This window comes from Nanorana parkeri, unplaced genomic scaffold, assembly GCF_000935625.1.
Source record: "Nanorana parkeri isolate BGI_ZX_2015 unplaced genomic scaffold, ASM93562v1 scaffold856, whole genome shotgun sequence".
Lineage (NCBI taxonomy): Eukaryota > Metazoa > Chordata > Amphibia > Anura > Dicroglossidae > Nanorana > Nanorana parkeri.
The window spans coordinates 462,873-479,428 of record NW_017307124.1 but is presented as its reverse complement, the minus strand read 5'-3'; the positions used below and the strand labels follow the sequence as shown (position 1 = coordinate 479,428).

General features: G+C 41.9%; 1 long non-coding RNA gene across 1 annotated transcript in view; it reads left to right on the top strand.

The window, feature by feature from the left end:
* Positions 1–9,110, top strand: part of LOC108794477 — a 127,306-nt gene extending 118,196 nt beyond the window's left edge. Inside the window, exon 3 of the long non-coding RNA XR_001941711.1 lies at positions 9,073–9,110. This is a non-coding gene — a long non-coding RNA (uncharacterized LOC108794477). The remainder of the gene's footprint in view (positions 1–9,072) is intronic.
* Positions 9,111–16,556: the final 7,446 nt, after the last annotated feature.

Sequence of the window (16,556 nt, the reverse complement as noted above, 5' to 3'; positions counted from 1 at the left end):
GTTGGATGCCCTGCATTTATTGTACTTGAAACATGGAGATGAATGGCCATTAGGCCAAGTCTAGACAGGATGAATAATTCTAGAAGAGCCCCGAGAGAAACACTCGGGATTTGTGTTCTGTGGTGAAGATAAAATGTTTTCTCCTGAATCAGATACAGTTATGTAGATAATAAAATCAGTAATTGAAATCTAATCACCTTGTGCGATGCACAATAGGACAGAACTCATAGAGCCCCTCTGAGCAAGGTTAATGCAGTAACTACTAATCAGCACTCACAGATTCAATTTTCTTTACCTTAAGCTCACTTCATCAGTTTGTGTTGCTGGCCAACGGCAGGTATCAAGACATCTGCCTGTCCTTGCTTACATTTGGTGTCTCCATCGTCTTCTCCCAAACTGGGCCGATGTACGGAAGTGCTACCTACACACCTACAGATTGGTCAACCATGAGTGTCTGCTGCTCCATGGTGTTCAGCCTGGTCTGCTTATGCTGCCACAATAATTGCATAAAAACAGATAATATTCATATTAATGTGAAATAAGAATCACATAATTAATTTCCCTGAGCCACTTGCTCATTGGCATAATGTAGCTCCTTGGTTCTCAACTGGTGGGTCATGACCCCCATGTTCAGTGGTTCACAGCGTGCCTTTCACTTTTCTAGGTGAAAGGCTCCTCAGCCCCCACCTTTTGCAGCGCTGTCAGTTCCCATGCCAAAATATGCTGCCCGGCACCGAGTGTAAGCTTGAGGCGGTGTGGGCTGTGGCTATGGCAGTGAGGAAGCTCGATACATATGTACACCTCCCCCGTGTGTCCTGTAGAGGTGCCTGGACTGAAGTGATACCACATTCTGGCTCCTGGCACCTCTACAGGGCACACAAAGAAGCTGTACAAACAATGCACATATGAATGAAGCTCCATTACAGCAAAGCAGCCCTAGCCCGAGGATCCACTCCAGTTCTCGCACGGTAGGGAGACTGGGTGGATCTTAAAAAAAGAAAAAAATATTTTTTTTTTTGGAATGTGTGTGAGAATGTCTGAATGTCTGAATGTCTGAATGTGTGAGATTGTGTATGCGGTTGTGTAAGTCTGTTAGTGTTTTTGAGGGCCTTTTCACACTAGTGCAGTCCAATAATCGCACAGTCCTGTGCGATTAAAGCACTGTACCATGCATTTGCCCCACCATGCGTTCTGGTGTGGGAGGTGTGTTACATTGCCATTCATTTGAATTGCATCCCAAATGCACCTTCCACCCACAGTTCGATCGCAGTGCGACTTGGGTCGTGACTTAATGACCAAGGACAAATATGGGTCCTGAGGTTACACAGGTTGAGAACCACTTGTGTAGCTGATTATTATACTGACATCTTGTGGACATTTTGGTTATTGTATTGTTTTTCTGTGTTCCCTCCCATCTATGATGTATTTCCTCCTTCTTGTTCAAGAAGTAGTCGAGTGTCGTGGCTGCTTATAACAAGACCACATGTACAAGCTAGTTTGAAACATTATCATCCTTAACTTTGAAATGCCATCTTTTTATTCATCTGCTGTATCCTGTTGTCTGCTGGAACTTGCTGCAACCATTAAAGCATTCCGTGAATGAAAAAGTATTTGGTGAGTTCAGCTATCTGATAAGGATTGCCTGCAGTGATTATATCTGCTTATACAGGCCAGGCATAGAGGTCTCAACAAGGGATAAATCGCTAATACAACAATCGGAGTCAGAATACTGCTTGTCAACAATTGTAATAGATATGGCCCATCCATAGCATATGGCCCATACTGTATTGTATGAAGGACAGTGGAAATCAGTGCCTACTGTTCGCATACACACGCACCAATGTGTCTCCAAAGAGACTCTGTATTTTACATCTTGTCTCCAAATTCATTGTAAAATGAAATACATTTGCTGCTGTAGTTAGTTCTTATTACAATGCTCAATGCCTTACTCCTACATAGCTACCTGATGTATTTCCCTGCTTTTAATAGCAGCATATGTCTTTAAAGCTGGACTTCTCATAGGCATCCTAATAAACCACTGAAATACAATTGTGGGAGCTGTTTTACCATCCAGTCCTGGTATTTGCACAGCTCTACCAGACAACACTGCCAGGACAGTAAAGAGTCATCACTCTGCTTATTATTCTTTTTCCTCTTGTTCAAATGTTATCTGGTAGTACATTTGCTGGAATCACAACTGATTGGTTCCAAATGCTGCCTCTCGCTCTCCCACTAAATACATCTACAGGTCTATTCACAAAAGGGTGAAGAGTTTGGAGAAGGCAGGAGAAGTGAACAATCTAAGACAACATAGCTAAACTGGAAAGTGAGCTGAATTGGAGAATTTTTCCAAATCAGCTATTTTGGTCTAGATTGTTCCCTTCTCCTGCCTGCCAGCCTCGAAATAAGACAGGCTCTGCCTGAACTTCTACAGCATATAATACACACTGTGAGAACTCACAGTATGCAGTAAAATTAGAGTAAGCAATTTCAGTCCAGGAGAGGAGCCTGTACAACTGCTCGAGACTGAAGGGAAGGCCGGAGTTCAGCTTTAATCAGCCCTAAAGAGTGAATATGTTTTACGCAGTATGGTATTCTGGTTAAAATAGCAAGCATTTTTCAGATATTCCAGTAGACTGCATAATGATGAATGTTTCAGTTTAGCCGATGATAGATCATGTGAATTGCAGATCACCATTCTATTTTTGGATCAGTTTTCCATTTGCAGTTTAATTAGACCAAGATTTCATTCTGACTGACTACAGCTACATGTCATTGCTAATAATAGTGATACCTAAAGGGTTATTCACAAAATAGCTGATATGGGAAAATTCTCCAATTCAGCTCACTTTCCAGGTCAGCTATGTTGTCCTAGATTGTTCCCTTCTCCTGCTTTCTCCAAACTCTTCACCCTTTTGTGAATAATAATATAGTTGGGTGCTTCAGGTTGTTGCTCTAGCCCTCTCTTGGTTTAAACTGAGGGGCCCATGTCTACATGTGCACATAGATTTCATCCTATTTTGTGGTGTGTTGTGATCACTTATTCGCCTACGTTATAAAAGTCAGTTAACAACATTGGATTCACTAGCATAATAGTCAGTTTACAATGTTCAGTCTGTTTGTTATTTTTGCTATACCCCAGTTATGTCACAGGAGCTGGCAGAACTTCGGCAACCTGGGATGCTGTGGCCAGAAAGGGGCAGAGGACCCCCCTCGTAGTGACCCAATCAGATGCCGCCTGAGGCAAGCGGCTCAGCCTGCCACATTATAGAGATGACCCTTTAAAAGATACTTTAAAGTAGCTGGCAGAACTTCGGCAACCTGGGATGCTGTGGCCAGAAAGGGGCAGAGGACCCCCCTCGTAGTGACCCAATCAGATGCCGCCTGAGGCAAGCGGCTCAGCCTGCCACATTATAGAGATAGACATGTCTAATAACATAGACATGTCAGGTGTAAAATGCTGGGATTATGAAATACTTACACTTGCAGAGCATTCACTTCCTGCTTTGAAATGGCAAAAAGACTTAAGTTTGCCAATGCAATGCACACTGGGATTGCCTTGTCATCAGCAGAGCATTGCTGGGAAATCTCATCTGTAAGCTCAGGAGATCTCAGGGAAAGGCATTTCCTCCCCTGAGATGATGTGCACGGTCACATGTCTAGTCACATGTGCCAGAAATCCAGGCAGTAAAGGGAGATCTAGTATTCTGCCCTTTTTAAAAAATGGCCACTGAAGACTGTGGAAGAAAAGAGAAATAAGGAATGCAAAGAATACAAAGCCGGCAATTATCTAGAAGTATGTGTTTGTAGATTGTCATTACTAAGCATTTCTAAAGGTGCCTCTGTTGTTATTTCAAAGATATGGGTAAAGGTTAGCTTTAAGAAATCCCTTACTGACCCTGCAAAACCACAGCAGAAAATGACATAACTACATTTCTCGCTTCTGATTGGCTCCTCTAAGCTCTGCTGTTTGGGAATTGTGCATTCAGTTAGTGGTCAGATGTTAAATGCAAAGAGCAGTGAATATACCCCTATGTTTAAGATATAAGGTTACATCAGAGAATTAAAAATAATATAATTATGGAATGTAGACATTCCACGGTATAAAAACATAATAGACCATGTTTTAAGAGTTTTTAGTTGGTCCTCAATGGACAGTGAAGTCCTACAAGAAAGGACTAAAGTGAGAATTGAATGTATACAGTGAAAATGAAGAACTCTGGGCAAATAAAATCTTAACCCTTGCAGTGGGTCTACCCCTGCAATTCAAGGGTTAAGTACTTGTTTTGTCTAGGGAGCTAAAATAAGTGAGTCATACTCTCCGGAACCACAATCCCGACTGGCTCCTAGTCCAGTCCCTTCAGCCTCCGCTCCAGCAATGGAGTGTCCCTCGGCGTCCTCACATCCTATACCCTGACTCACTGGACCTTAGACTGCTGGAGTAGAAGAGGAGACAGGCTGGAGGGAGAATCTTGCTTCCAAAGCTTTCTCCGAGGAGAGTGTCCAATGCCTGCATCCCTTGCTGTGTTCTGTGGTTTCATTCTGACCTTTCACATGTATATTTTAAAATATCAGTATAACTATTTTTAATTTAATATCCATTTACACCTATGCATGGCGGTTTTACAGCTTGCTATCGCAATGCAGTGCAATGTGCAGTGTCATGTGAGTTGTGCCAGAAAGAATGGTGCATGTGTGTTTTTGCCTGTGCCAAACGAATGGGCTTCCCTAATCCAATGCATATCACCGTGCAATATAACGCCTTAAATTACACACCGCTTTGCAGAGCAAAAGTGGGCCCTTTATGATTGTATTTAACCTGCATTTGCACCTAGGATGCACAAAGGCTTCCCTTGTATGACAGTTACAGATATGAAGTGTTGGAAATGTATCACCAGCATATATAAATTGATTTTTTTCAGTTCTGCCTAATGTGTCAGACCAAAATTGAATCAGATGATTCCTGTGAGAACTTTAGCAACATTTGTAAGTTCTGTCTAATAAGAGCACAAGGGAAATGGCTGCTCAGTTAAGATTTGTCCTGACAGAAGGGACAAGACCAGGACTTGAATGATAAAGTACGAAGCATTGGCACTGTGGCACTATATTAACATAGTATTCTACATTCCTTTCTATTCTCTAATGGAAACATAATAAAGTCTGCATTGTAAGGTTTATCATACTCCATTTCCATTCTTCTGAGCTTTATATGGTGCAGAGAATAAGCCACAGCCGGAGCAGATTGCCCAACTGCACACCTGATGGATCTTGGATTAAATAAGTACTCTAGTGACCAAAAGAATAGTGTCATCATTGTTGTTGAATTGGAAGATTGCAACTTGATGAAGCTACAATAAGGGCCTGTGTCGATGGGCTTTTGTTCATTTCAAGCGGGTTTTACATTCCCATGCGGGTCTATAGGAATTAAAACTTCAAGAGCTCGTTTGAAGTAGGTCAGCAGCAGGTTAGAATGAGGTCAACTGCAGGTCAAATGCATCTGTCAATGAATTCTATATGATCTCAAACTAATGTCAGATTAATACCATCTTCACAAGCCTGAAGAACATCGTCATAGGCCCTAAAACTTAATTGTGTGAAGTATTGGTGTGCTTGGGACATACTGCTCCAGCTTGAGCCACCGTGGGGGCAAGATTTTTGAGGTTTACCTAACTAGCCAGTCAGTAATACTTACTACTGCACCTCCCTCTTTCCCCAGCCAATGAAAGGAAATAATCTAAACCAGGACAAGATAAGCATTACACTATGGGGTTTACCATATTTCAGATGCAGAACAGGAAAGGTATGGAACACTTTCTGTACTGGATGTAAATCTACTTTAGAATGACATCTAGTTTATTCTTAAGGTTGATATTTTATTCTTAACGTGGCAATAAATATCTTAATATATGCAAACGATGTTTCCAATTCCAACATCACTTGCAACAACCGGGCCCTTGTTGACCTTTCTATAGAACCATAAAAAATGGCTGTAAGAGGTGCTTGTTTTCGTTATTAAATTATATGGAAAAGTGTAAAGCAGTTGAGAGCAAAGCATAATTGCTCATGCACAGTTGTAATATTTCACCAGGTATCATTTAGGATACACTTCAGAGACACAACATCTAAAGACTTCTGACTTATTTCCACTCTCAGTTCATTGTCTTGAGGTGTTTTAGGCCCATCACATCTAAGCACCAATACTTTTAAACGTATGTTTGCCTTTCCCTGCATCCAATTTAGAGGCCACAGCCCGGTGTTACATACAAAGCAAACGTGTGTAACCGGCCACGACATAGAGCAGCTCTCACTGGTTCTTCCTGCTGACCTCAACACATTGCAGTAATTACATGAATGTATGGCTTGTGGTAGACCCAGCAGATCGGCAAACCCAGAGTCAGTTTCCCTGCAGACTACAACAGAAGATTTTTCAGGATCAGAGCAGCCTTTCAGAAGCAACAAAGTCACTTTAAACCAGTGGTTTTCAACATGTGTAACTTCAGGGCCCACATTTCTCCTTGGTCATTAAGTCGTGACCCAAGTTGCACTCAGTTGGAACACACGGCATTGCGGGTGATCGAACTGTGGGAGAGAGGTGCGTTTGGGGTGCCATTCAAATTAATGGCAACACAATGCACCTCTCTCACCAGAACGCGTGGTAGGTGCGATTGCGGGGTACAGAGCATTAATCACATGGGACTGTGCGATTAACACACTGTACTAGTGTGAATGGGCCCTCAAAAACACTGACATACACACACAACTACAGACACAATCTCACACACTCACAGACATTCTCACACACACACACATACACACTCCAAAAAAAATGTTATTCTTTTTTTTCGATTCACCCAGTCTCCCTACCTTACAAGAACTGGAGTGGATCCTCAGCCTGGGGTCCAGTGTGGGCTGCTGTGCTGTGACTGAGCTCCATCCATAAGTGCATTGCTTGTAAAGCTCCTTTGCATGCCCTGTAAAGGTGGTGGTAGCCAGAATGTGACGTCACTCCGGTCCAGGCACCTCTACGAGGGAGCTGTAAGCAATGCATGTATGGATGGAGCTTCCTCATGGCTATACCCCCAGTCCACGCGACCTCAGACTGAAAACTCGGCGCTGGGCAGCATATTTTGAACCGACAGTACTGCGCTAGGGGGAGGCTGAGGAGCCTCTCACCTAGCGCAGTCGAAGCCAGGCAGCAACCCACTGAGCGCTGGGTTGTGACCCACTTTTGGGTCGCGACCCACAAGATGAGAACCAAGGCTTTAAACAAATGTATTTTCCTTCAACAATGACAAGATGATACATTTTCCCCTCACTAACTGCTTCAGTAATCACTGTCTCTTGAAGAAGAACTGAAGGAATTCTTCCCAATGGGGCCATAGACAACAGTGACAACCCAGCAGGGGTTCTTATTCTTTCCCAAAAGCACAGTAAAAAGTTTCATTCATCTGTATAGTGAAAGGGAATCCAGTGCATATTCTGCTGAAGTGGACATTTTATGACCATGTACACTGATAAATTCAATGATAACCCAACCACACTGTCCATCCTTGATACTCAAAAGAATGCTGAATTTGTACATAGGAGCCCATCAACCCAGGCCCTGATACTGATCAACATTGGAGTTGTTAATGTCTTACAAAGTGTATTGACCTATCAGCTATAATGGGGCTTTTAGATTGTTGGTACAGGTAAAAGTACCCAGACAAGAAAAGAACTAAGCTACGTGCTAATTAAACATTTGCATAATTCTTCTTTTGAGTGGTATACATATATATAGCCATCAGTGACCCCTCTCCAGTGCCTCCCCCACTTAAAGTGCTGAGTGCCTTGTGGCCCGTCCCAGCAGCACATGTACAGGGTCCAAAAGACAAAGTTCAGCTCCCGCAATCAACTGTACTGTGCACAAACAACCTGCACAAACTCTCTGATGCATTTTACTCCAAATAACTTATTTGTCAATTACCAGTTAAGCTTTTCAAGTAAAATAGGCCAGAGAGAAGCTTGTGCAGGTTGTGCTATGAGCACTAAAGCTGATTGTTGGATTGATGCTACTCCATCATTGACCAGTCAGTTGGACGGGTGTTTATTTGTCCGACACCAGTCCTGATCTGGCTATGTTGTCTAGCAGTTGTATCTGCATCACAAGACTGAGAAGAATTAAAAATTACGAAAAAACAGCTCACATACACTATATTGCTAAAAGTATTGGGACACCCCTCCAAATCATTGGATTCAGGCGTTTCGTGAAATTTCCTTGCTACTAAATATTCCACGGTCAACTGTTAGTGGTATTATAACAAAGTGGAAGCAACTGGGAACAGCAGCAACTCAGCCCCGAAGTGGTAGGCCACGTAAAATCACAGAGCGGGGTCAGCGCTTGCTGAAGAGCACAGTGCGCAGAAGTCGCCAACTGTCTGCAGAGTCAATAGCTACAGACCTCCAAACTTTGTGTGGCCTTCAGATTGGCACAACAACAGTGCATAGAGAGCTTCACGGAATGGGTTTCCATTGCCGAGTAGCTGCATCCAAGCCTTACACCACCAAGTGCAATGTAAAGAGTCGGATGCAGTGGTGTAAAGCACGCCGCCACTGGACTCTAGAGAAGTGGAGACATGTTCTCTGGAGTGACAAATCACGCTTCTCTGTCTGGCAATCTGATGGATGTGTCTGGGTTTGTCGGTTTCCAGGAGAACAGTTCTTGCCTGACTACATTGTGCCAAGTGTAAAGTTTGGTGGAGGGGGGATTATGGTGTGGGGTTGTTTTTCAGTGGTTGGGCTGTGAAGGAAACTCTTAAGGCATCAGCATACCAAGACATTGTGGACAATTGTCCTCGGTTCTCCTGAAGCTACGGCCAGATCCTTCGGCAGCTTTGTGAATAGACCCCTAAGACTGGGATGCCATTAAAGTCAATTAAATGCCAATAAAGCCATTAAATGTGTAAGGATTGCGTATATAGCTGCCAACCTGCAGATCAACTTTTTTATTTAAGTCAAGCAATTGTATGTTAATGCCCTAGAAATAAAACTACTGTATGTCCTGGAAATTGAATTATATATGTTTTGTTCTAGGATGGAGCGATATACAAACAGAAGGAACATGGGAGTTGGTAAGTAGCTACTTCGTATTTCATAAACTTTACTCCAAAACTCTATTTTGATACGTCTACGGGGTTATGTTAGTTATTAGTGAAGCTCTTTGCAGAATATTTGACGTACGGTGTATGGCTCTGTATCTACTGTGGAGAAATGGAACGTTAAATGCCAGATGCAAAAAATTTGACTTTCTTCAGGGATTTAAAACATTTTACGATGTTTTCATTGTAATATAAATTGTATTTTTCCGCACAGCTGTTACTTCAAATGTTCTAACATTTGTCAAGCAAAATTAATCGGGATGTTGAATTTTTGCATAAATGTGTTTATAACTCTGGCGCAACGGAACTGATTAACAAACGGTGAAGCGACAGAATGTGAAGCTGTGGCCGACAGTAACAAGTCAGATTTGCTTGATTGGCTTTATTAGTGCAGATAGGGAAGGACAGCTGTCATTTGATTGGTGGATTTCATTTTCTGATAATTTCAGTTTTCAAAAATGAGCCCCGGTGTTATCAAACTACAAGGAACTGATATGTCTGAAGGACGGAAGCTAGTTTGCTTATTGTTCAGGATTAAACAGCTTCCAAAGGTGTCTCACATTACATTGGAATGAGACTCTTTCTTTTTTAGATTAAGGCTACACACGAGTCTCCTGTCTTTCGTTTATCAAAACGCAAATGAAGTTATCTGTAACTTATAAAATAACTTTGTTTCCCAGATCAAGTTCTCCTGCATTTACATGTACTTGCATGTACATGCATTTAGGGTCCTTTCACACAAGCAAGTTGTTTTGAAAGCACAGCCACTTGTGTGCGCTGACAGGTACAGTGCTGATGTGTTGATCCTGGTGCAGAGAGAGATTTCTTCTTGCTTCCTCTGGGGTTTACAGGACAGAATGTTGGACACAGGTGACAGAAAAAAAAACTGATAACCCTTCCCGATTCTTTACAAATTTTTGTTCAAAATATCTGGCTTAAAGTGATACTAAACTCAGGAGTTAAACCTTAAAAATGCATTCAAATGCTTTAACTATTAGCAAAGATGTATCTTATTTGTGTATCACTTGGCTGTAGATCCTCAAATCATCTCTGAATTGGTGCTGGCACTGTCCTTCCTTCTGGAGGGTGGCTACTTTTGTTCCCCATGGTCCCTGTGTGTGTTGTAAAGTAGCCACCGCTCCAAGCTCACTCAATACACAGTAGAAAACTCAATGTGAAATTGAGGTCCATCAGGGGATGGAGCTTCAGAGTCTGAATGTGAGAATGTGGGCTCAGGAGCATCTGCACTTCTCAAATGTATTTATTTGATTCACTGCTTTCTCTCTTTATATCTATATATATCTTTATATCTCAGAATACAGAGGGGTCTATTCACGAAGCTGCCGAAGGATCTGGCCGTAGCTTCGGCCGAACCATCGGCTAGTTTCGGCCCCAGGACCCCTTCGGTTCAGTAGTATTGTGAATAGCCCGTACAGCTCCCGATCATGGCCGAGCGGCTCAGTCGAGTTTCTATTTACTTTTTTAAAACTTTTTTCACTCTTTTTCTGTTTTCTACCTCTGAGGGACCGAGCAGAACAGCCGAGCCCGAATGCCGCTCGGCGGCATTCGGCTATTCACTCTCTGCTGTTTGGCATCTTTAAGCATAGCCCGAACAGCAGTGAGTAGCCTGCCGGAGGGTCGGCTCAGCCGATCCAGATGTTGGATCGGCTGAGTCGAACTCCTTCTGCACTTCACGCGAAGCCACTCCTTCTGAAGCCACGCGAAGCAAGCCGATGTACGGCTGATGTCAGCCGATGTACGGCTGAAATCAACCGTACCAGCCTGAAGTGAATAGCCGAACAGTGTTCGGCTCACTTCACTTCAGGTCGGTCATTCACTCGGCTGCCTACGGCAGCTTAGTGAATAGACCCCAGAGTTTTGTTTTTTATTTTAGTACACGATTTATAGCTGAACTCCAGGCAATCAGCTAAATGCACAATTGAAATATATGTTTAAAGCTGGCCATACACCAACGATTATCTGCAGATTTTCTATGGTCAGATGGAAAAAGTACAACAGATTCCTCCATCTATGCTAAACTGTGTGGATGGAGGAATCTCCCACTGGGCCAAGCTTCAGTATCTTGCTAGTTAGACCAGCTGGCTGTCAAAATACCTGAACAATGCCTGCATCCAAACAGATTGTTCAGGTATTTTGACAGCCAGCGGGCTGGCTAGTAAGATACTGAAGCTTGGCCCAGTGTGAGATTCCTCCATCCACACAGTTTAGCGTATGGAGGAATCTGTTGCACTTTTTCCATCTGACCATAGAAAATCTGCAGATAATCTCTAGGTGTATGGCCAGCTTTACTTGCTATGAGATCTGTAATTCTGTCCAGCCAGTCTTGTGATCTAGACACCTCTGCCCCACAACATAGTCAGGTCAGTAACCTTACTTTTCACCACTGTATTTTTCTGTGCCAGTAATGGCAGGCAGAATTTAAGTGGAAGCTCTTCAACTCAAACCCAAACAGGAACATTATGAAGGTTCTCACCTTTTCTCACTCCATGCAATAATAGAAATAGGAACATTTTTGGCATGAGTTGGTCTTTAATTGCATTTCATCTATTGATAAAAACCTACATACACTACTTATACCTTAGTTAGCAGTTATAGGGATATTAAGCTGCAAGAACTGTAGTTAAAGCTTGGCAGTAACAGATCTATTCCTAAGTATACCGTTTATCAGAAGTACACTAAATGCAATGCAAACACAGGTTCAGTAAACCTCTGTCATTGTGCAAATGGCTGGAATTATCCATTTCAGAAACCACTTAGATGCTCAGAGCGTATTTATCATAAGTGCTATGAGATAAGCCGTCCAGGGAATTACTTAACAAGGGGACGTGGGCAGGCACACCGAATGGGATGCATCTGGGTAATGTTTCTTTATTAGACTTTCTGAAGCAGATTTAAGACTCAATTATATGACATCAGCAACAATGTAGTGTGCACAAGATGTTGGAATGTAAAGGGGAGATAAGGGACTACTTCACCTGGATGGAAATAAGCCAACAAACTGTGGAGGAGGTCAGGGATATGGTATTTGCATTAGCTTGCTTTTACATTAGCATGCACACATACATAGTTACAGGCAGAGGTCACCATTTAAGGAAGAACTCTAGTCTAATAAGCATGTTATTGTTTTCAACAAATCTGTTGAAATGTATGAATGCAAGCAATATACCCCTCATTTTCCTACAGTGGGTTAGAAACTGATTTGTCTGACACCGTAAAAACATTTGTGTCTTTGTCTGTCCCATCCGCTACATCACACTGACTAACAGCACAGCTTACAGAAAGAAAAAGTTTCTGTTGCATCATGAAGATAAGCTTTTCTTCATGCCAAAAAACTCAGGTACTATGGCACACTGGAGAAACGGTAACATATACCCCCTTTAAATTTAAAGCCCAACTCCAGGCTCCCGCACCCCCTTTATCTCTGTAGCATTTTTGGTTATTTTGTTTTATATTTACCCTTTCCAGATGTCTTCAGGTAGGTCACATGACATTCGGATTGATTTACTATAAGCAAACAGGCTGTTCACTTTGCAAGGGAATATGTACTTTGCAGGGGAAGTTACCCTTAGCTTGGTGAATGTGGTGCAATTTCATTTTGAAAGATTTTTAAAAATACACAATCACTTGCAAGGAAAATAAGAAAAAAATGTATTTTTGCTCTCACATGATTGGCTGATAGAAGTCAGCAGAGCTTCACCTCATTCACTAAGCAAAACTACTGTTTTTTATTTTTTTTAATTTTCCTTGCACGAGATTGCTTCAAGTGAAATTTCACCACATTCACCAAGCTCAGGGAAAACTTCCCCTGCAAAGTGCAAATTCCTTTACAGAGTAAAATCAACCACGAGGGGTCCACTTTCTATTCGCATCTTTTTTGGTGATGGGCAGTCAGTAATGATTCAGAGAGCGGTGCTGATGATTACTGCGTAAGTGCTGGGCACCCTGGTGGTAGTTCCTCAGGGGGTGGGGAACAGCGTCATAGAGAAGGCGAGTAAAACATTTTTTCTAGAACTGGACCTCGACACTAGAGCCCTGTATTATTATTAAAAATTTAATATACTCTTATTGTCCCTAAATTTAAGTAATTTCACCTAAAGTGGCCTTGCATTTGTGTTTGTCAGTGATAAAGTCAGTGATCACTGATAAAGTCAGTGATCTTAAAGTGAGACTGAACTTAAGATGACACTAAAGTCAGAAGTTAAATCTAAAAAATGCTTTCAAGTATCTTAACTATTAACAAAAATGTATCTTATTTGTGTATCACTCGGCTGTAGATCCCCAAATCATCTCTGAATTGGTGCTGACACTGTCCTTCCTTCTGGAGGGTGGCTACTTTTGATCCCCATGGCCACTGTGTGTGTTGTAAAGTAGCCAATGCTCCAAGCTCACTCCCGTGATGGACTAAGATCTCAATACAAACTTAATGTGAGATTGTAGTCTATGACAGGAGTGAGCTTGGAGTGGTGACTACTTTACAACACACACAAGGACCATGGGGAACACAAGTAGCCACCCTCCAGAAGGAAGGACAGTGTCAGCACAAAGTCAGAGATGATTTGAGGATCTACAGCCAAGTAATACACAAATAAGATACATTTTTGTTAATAGTTAAGGTACTTCAATGCATTTTAAGATTTAGCACCTAAGTTTAGGGTCACTTTAAAAAAAATCACTAAAACTATATTTCAGGGTTCCTATTCTTTGTAGAGGCTGGAAAGTTAAACTACCTCCAAAAGTTTTTTTTTGCCTTTTAAACATCTAATAAGATGTTTAATAAGATGTGTACACTTTATTTCTTGGCTATTCCCAAAACCAAAATTATGGTTTCCATGCTCCCTGTTGGATTACGAATTGATTTATTAAAAAGCATTTTGTAAAAAGTGCAATAGGAGACACACCCTGTCAAGGAGGAGTGAGATTGAAGATATGTGGTAAGTGACAGAAGAGTTATAATATTACCACCTATATTACTTCTTTTTAGACTGACCATCTAAATAAAATGAAATGCTGATGTCAAAACAAAATCGTTCACCTTTGTATTACAAAGTGTACAGTGCAGTGCACATTCTCTTGTTTTATCATATAATATAAGCAAAGATTGTGTATGTTTTTATTTTCATGGAAAGAAAAGTCAAGCTAGATTCTTACTTTAAAATGAGCTGCACAAGCTAGATTATCATTAATAATTGTGGCATGCCATTGTCCAGCATGAGATTAGTTTAAAAGGATTCATGGTAGAATATACAAGCAGACGTGCCTCCTTGTCCCTGCATTTCCATGGGAAGATAACATTAATTGCAGTGGGTTCTGTTCTTCACTCTATGTATGACCTCTCATTGTCTTGGCTGCTCCTCAGTTCACCCAATGTCAAGAAGCTGTGGGAAAGTCATTTAGCTACTCGCATCAGCTGTTAGAGGCATTGTCCTCCCATCTTATCGTTCTCTCTGGTTGAAGGTGTCTGTGATGGCCAACTGCTAGGCAGGTGAGACTCATTACCATCATGTTCCCTTTGTGTTCTAACAGATTTTGCAATCTGTTCCCCAGTGATCATGTGTTGGGATGCTGTTGAAGACGGAAGGGGTTCATTTGGGAGGGGTTACAAGGCTTAATTCCCACGAATACAGAAAGGGGGATGAGAAAGATAGAGCTAGGGGGATTCTCTGCATGACATCCCCACTGATGTGATCATGTGCTTTCAGCCTGAGATTTTATTAACAATTCATATGGAAATCGAGGGCACTGGAGGAGCAGATTCTCACATAAACTTGATCTATTCATGAATGCAGTTCTCTGTTTGCCCTGACCCTGCATGGCTTAAGATACGCTTGCAAGCCAGTGTGCTTGACACACACAAAAAAAAAAGTAAAATGAAAAGCAAGCACATTCCTGCAGTGCACACAAAGGCGACGGAGCAGAGTTTCAGGCCTCTCCCTGGAGTCTTGGTCTTATCTGTTTCCTACCAAGACCTCTTTTACAAAGTTTTCTTCTTCTTCCAAGACATACAGCTTAGTGGCTTGTCCACACGTTCTATATATTATGCTTCAACATATACTGCACTATATGCAGGGGCTTATTTTATGGGTTTAATTCATCCACCAGTTCAACTGTAAAATATGTTTAAATATACACATACATTCTGGGAAAGTTAAGTTAGTCATACACTGGTCGAATTTTGACCAGTGTCTGGCTCCCTCACGACCCTCCAGTTTGACAAAATTCAAGTTTGTAATCGACTTTTGTTGAAGGAGCCAGTCCCAAAATTCTTGGCTGAACAGTGATTGTGATCGGCACACCCACTGCTCTCAGTATAGAAAAACTCATTGGGCTGAATGAGAAAGCCGATCAGTGTATGGCCAGTGTATTTACTACATGAGACCCCTGGCTGACTAAACCGAGACACCTGGGGAACTTGCTGCAAGAGTACCAAAGAGTGAACAGGATCTATTTAGCCTCCAGCATCACCCCTGCTACAGAGGTTGTAGGAACCTGTAATTAATATGAAGGATAATGCTTGTTCATAGTTAGCACAGGTCCCTCTGACAAGCACAGATATTTACTTTCCCTACCAGATTGTTCACATCTTGTGATCCGTAAAACATTGCCTGTGTAGTGGGGCCTTAAAGTGAACCTTTCAGTATTTTCACACACCTGCATGAATATGGTCAGTGTACAGCCAAAGCATACATTTGCAAAAGCACTACATATAAAAAATAAGCCATGAGCTCCACGCCAAGAGGTGCAAGAGAATTTTGTTTGCAATTCTTCCTCCTGCAGACAGGAAGAATCATTTCCTCAGTCTCCTCTCTCCCATCATTACTCAAGCTGTGACATTGTAATTGTGCTACATGTTACAAGGAGAGAGGCTACATCAGGTAGGTGACTATGTGAGACAACGTGTACACAGAGCAAAAAACAGAAAGTCTTCTGCACAGGCACCGGGATAGATTGTGTCATCTAGGGGAAAGATTTTAGCCCAGGAAGTAGCTGCTGACCCTGAATGATGCCTGCACAAAGATGATGCCACCCTTCTGGGGCGACTGGAAGATGAAATCATTGCCAGGGAGAGTATTGTGATCTCTTCGAGGGGTTATAAATACCTTCAAGTGCTACTCTAATATATCACTCAGCCTGAATTCAAGTACCATTAAAAATATATATATCTCATGTTACATCTGGTTTAATCACACTATGTTGGCTAAAAAGAAATCACCAGCACCTACCTACTGAGATATTATACATCAGCTAAGGGTCTCTGCTGCCATGTGAGTGTGCCTATAGATGTCTTGATTGTCACATAATTTTGGTTGACAATTTAACAATCAGGCAGCAGTCATGCTACAAAAAACTATTAGATTTCAGCGTTTATTTGACCCTTGCCATGAGCCGCAAAAGTGCATT